Here is a 4,542-nt window from a genome sequence, read left to right as displayed (position 1 = left end):
GGAATTGGCCATCAAGGGGTCGACTGCCTTCATCGATCACAGACTTGCCTTTTCCTTCAACTGGCTAGAAAGTCTTCTTGTTGACCCGTATTGGAGGCATATATCCTAGGTGATTATTGAAATCAGCATGATAGTTGATGCCTGACCTGCGTCTGATGAATCTCATGATCCATGGAGCGTAAATCTTTAGGTCAAAAGGGGACATAGCATTTTCCGCCAGAGTCCTCAGGAAGAAATCGTCAGTGTTGATGGGAATGCCATGGATGATGTTGAAGAGGATATTATTCATGATGCCTAAGACATCTTCTTCATCATCATGGCCCTTGATTGGTGCAAGAACACCGCAGAGGATTCTGTAAACAGTCCTGGGTTCATACTTCAGCTCATGGACCGGGAAGGTTGTTCTTGGAGGTTTCCCCTTAGCCAAAGGCTTCATGAGGACTTCCATCAGCTTATTCGGCAGCTCCCGTTCATCATATATCTTCACGGCCTGCTCTGAAGGAATTGACACAGGAAGTTCTCTCAGCAGCTCATTTGCAGGGGCCTTGAAGTGTGTGTGATGCGGCATCCAATCCAGCACCCAAGTGTTGATATCTGTTGGATCTCCAAAGATGTGCAGAGTTGTATAGAATTGAAGAACGTGTCGTTGTTCCAATCACAGATATCAAAGCAAGAGGGAGCAGTCCTGCTTCAGGAAGAACGTTGAGGACTGGGGCAACGCAAGGAATTTCTTCAAGCTCAACATGAGGAATATGCTTGTGCTGAAATTTTTCGTTTCTTCCACAAAGCACATATGCATAGTAGTTGAGCTGAGTCCTGGTCCAAAATTTCACATGCCTGATGCGAGGCTTGTCATAAGGATTTTCTCCGATGAAATACATGCGTTCCTCAAAGAATGCTTCCTTCTGAAACTTTGGCCGCTTGGAGAAGGACTGACGCTGCATCGGCTGATGGTTTTGCTTCTTCCATTGAGGGGAGACAATCATTGCAGTTTCTGGATTGATAACTGCAAGAGCATTCTCTGGATTTGGCGCAGGGGCATTTTCTTCAGCATGTTCCTCAGGATGAGGAATTTCATCTGCATGTGCCTCAGGCTGAGGATCTTGCTCTGGGTGAGGAATGTCATCAACCTGAGCCTCTGGTTGAGGGTTTTGCTCAGGAGGAGGAATCTCTTCATCATATGCCTCAGGTTGAGGGTTTTGCTCAGGATTTGGATTTTCTTCAGGCTGAGGATTTTCTCCTTGGTTTTCCTCAGCTTGAGGAGTTTGCTTGGTGGAGGAGCCAAATTCATCAGCTGGTGCAGCTAATCCTCGAGCAGTTTCTTCAGGAGGAATGAATGTTTGAGGGCTGTTATCAATTTGAATTTCCTCATCAGTTTGTTCCTCAGACTAAGCATTCTTCATTTCCTCATCAGTCATATGCTCCTTGTCTTCGCTTTTGAAGGGGGTCATTTCATAGGATGGAGCAATGTTGAGAGGCACTGGGTCCAACGGAGCATTTTCATCCTGAGACTTGAGGCGCTTGGCCTCAGTTGATTCTTCTATTGAGAAAGCTTTCCTTTTCTTAGCTTCCTTTTCTGCAGCCCTGGTTTTCTTCACGTATGATGCAGATAGAGTCATTTTCTTCACCTTTGAAGATTTTGGTGAAGGCATGTTCTCTTCAGGAGGCGGAGCCGTATCCTTCCTGACAGTTTCCTCAGCTGAAGCAGTTTCTTCAGCTAGAGCAGAGTCATCAGCTGGCTTAGAGGCATCAGTTGGAGCAGAGTCATCAGCTGGCTTAGATGCATCAGCTGGAGTAGTTTTATCAGCTGGAGCAGAGTCATCAGCTGGAGTTTCCTTGGTGATTTCCTCAATAGCCGGTTCATCAGCACGGCTTTGTTGAGGCATTTCCTCAGCAGGGGCAGGTTGTTCTTCTTCAATCTCAGGCTGCTGAGGTGTTGCTAGAGGGGCATCCTTTTTGTTGTAATCATCAACTGCATTAGTAGCAAACTTGATGAAATTGTTCTTGGGACTTTAACGATCAGATAGCTTGGTGTACTTGTCTGTCAAAGTCTTCAATTCTGCGTGAGTGGACACAAGTGCATCAGGCATCAAGCTGAGGAGATTTTGTCTGAGGAATTTCTCTTTTTTCAGCTTCGCAACTTTTGCTTGTTTGTCTTGCGTCTCCTTCCACTTGGCCTCGTTGATGAAAGTGTCCACCATGTGACTGATGCCTGGGGGAGGCTTCAAGTCATCGATGGGTGTGTTGGGGTCATCATACCATACATTGATGTAGTCCAAAAGGACTTTTCGTTCCATGGCCAGAGGAATGGCGTTGCCTGAAGCTTGTGCTACCCTCTCCTGCTTGTTTCTGATGATAGCCTGCAGAGTGTCATCAACATATTCATCAATGCCTTCTAATGCAGAAGGGACTTTGATGATTTTGCCTGTGCTTGGTCTGGTTCCGCTCCCAGCAGTCACCTTAGTCTTCATCGGAGTTGGTGAAGACTTTGTTTCTGAGCTAGTTGCAGAAGCAACAGAGGAGCTGGAAATAGTCGGCAGCTGCTTCACAATCTGCTTGTGTTCAGGCTTTAAAGCCTTTGGTGGTGCTGAGAGTTTTGGTGCGGATGTAGGTGCAGCCTTCTCAAGCAATATCTCTGGAGGCTTTGAAGCCTTTGGTTTTGGCGGCACAGACTTTACTTGAGGAATGGCCGTGCGAGAAGTTTCAGCTGCAGAGGAGGTGGCGACAGTAGCAGCAGCAACAGATTCTTCATTAAATTTCCTCACGGCAGCTTCTGCCTGCTTCTGAAGCTTTGACAAGTGTTTTGTCTTTTCCTCAGGATAGTCATCAATTGTCTTGAGGCTTGAGGGATGTGCATTCTGATAATCCTCGAGAGGAAACCGTTTGCCAGGAGGCTTAAGACCGAATTTCTTTGCGTACTTTGGAGTGACGAATCTGTATTCTTTCCACTCCTTAGCCCACCGACGTTCTATCCTTTGAAGCCTTATCTTCCTCTTGGGCATTGTCTCTTGCTCATCAGGTGTGCAGTATTCCAGGTATATGTCATCAGGAATATCGATGGCAGTGTTCTGTTCAAGCTTCTTACCACCCTTTTGCTTCCTTTCATCTTCCATTTTCTTCAGCAGAGGCTTTTGCTGAGGAAATTGAACTCTTGAGGATTCTGATGAAACTTGCAGAATTTCTTCAAGAAACGTCGCAAATGAGTTAAGTTGATGAGAACCTAGAGATTCATCAGCTGACATTTTTGTACCTGTCAACAGAGTATAGTTGCGAGCAATTTGGAGAGGTCATATGCATTCTCAGATTTGATGAAATTGAATTTTTTTCAAGTTGAGGAATTTGACCAGTGGGTTGAGGAATTTGTCTAAGCACTTTGATCTTGGGTTCCAGAGTTGTACAGATTCGAAAATTTGCACAATTGAGGAATCTCGTGAAGACTTTTAGATACTTAGTTGTAGCGACCCTACTCAAAACGAGTCAAGCCTCTGTGTTTCTGTGCCATCCATGGAACAGTATGCTGGCACACACAGTACATCAATGTATATATCAAAGTGCAATCACATGTAAATAGCGTAAAACTGATATATACCTTAAAATCTCAGCGGAAGCAGTCAAGGGAGTGGAGTCCCAATAAACACCAACGGCAAGTTGAGTGTAGACCGTAACCCTGAATCGTACTCTTACTCGTCGAAGAAAAATATCTGCAACATAAGACGTTGCAGCCGTGTAGGTCAGCATATTGAATATGCCGGCAAGTCACATATGAGAGGGGGTAAAATATCATCTATACTATATGCATATATGGCAGGTGGTGTTGTAAGTTTTAGCGTAAAGCAAATTTTCTCCTACAAAAAGAGGGGCTAAAAAGCAAAATATTACTACGCTATTGGTTGTTAATGAGAAGGTTCCGCCAACCAGTTCTCATACCCAAGTTGTCAATGTTACCCACATCAAATACATATAATGGTGTTGAGAATTCGAGATAACTTCAGTTCCTTTGGCTCAAGTTGTCCATGACCATGGACACGGCTAATCGATTAGGTTTGAGTACTCTGCAGAGTTTTGCACACGTTCCCCACAAGATTTGATCGCCTCCGTGTATGTCCTCGCACTTCAGGGTGTTTGAAGACCGGATGATCAAAACATGGTCTTTCAACGGGTCCCTCTGAATCCCTGTCGGTGCCCATCCAATCCTACCGTTCTTCTACATCTGCTAGCACCGCCTGTCCAGAGTCGCCGCGTTTTCCAACCAAGCCAGAGCCCATAGTGACTTGTGGCTGTGCAGGTAAGCCTTGGGTCTTGAAAATATCCGTCCGTCTCTTTGAGCCTGGGTGAAGCTTTCCGCAAGATGTCATGCCGTCTCCAGCATCTTGGGTCATCCACTGGTTTCTCCACGGAGCCGATCAACGGTCCTTCACCCAGAGTTGCATTGCATCTCGAGGTCTTGAAAAGTCTTGACTTAACCGGTCTTGGTTATAAATTATTCTGGCATCACTCGTGATAAACACTCAACCAGAATCCCGTCTACTCAAGCATAGCAAT

Source organism: Hordeum vulgare, chromosome 5H (genome assembly GCF_904849725.1).
Source record: "Hordeum vulgare subsp. vulgare chromosome 5H, MorexV3_pseudomolecules_assembly, whole genome shotgun sequence".
In the NCBI taxonomy this organism is placed as follows: Eukaryota; Viridiplantae; Streptophyta; class Magnoliopsida; order Poales; family Poaceae; genus Hordeum; species Hordeum vulgare.
This window is presented reverse-complemented; position numbering follows the sequence as displayed.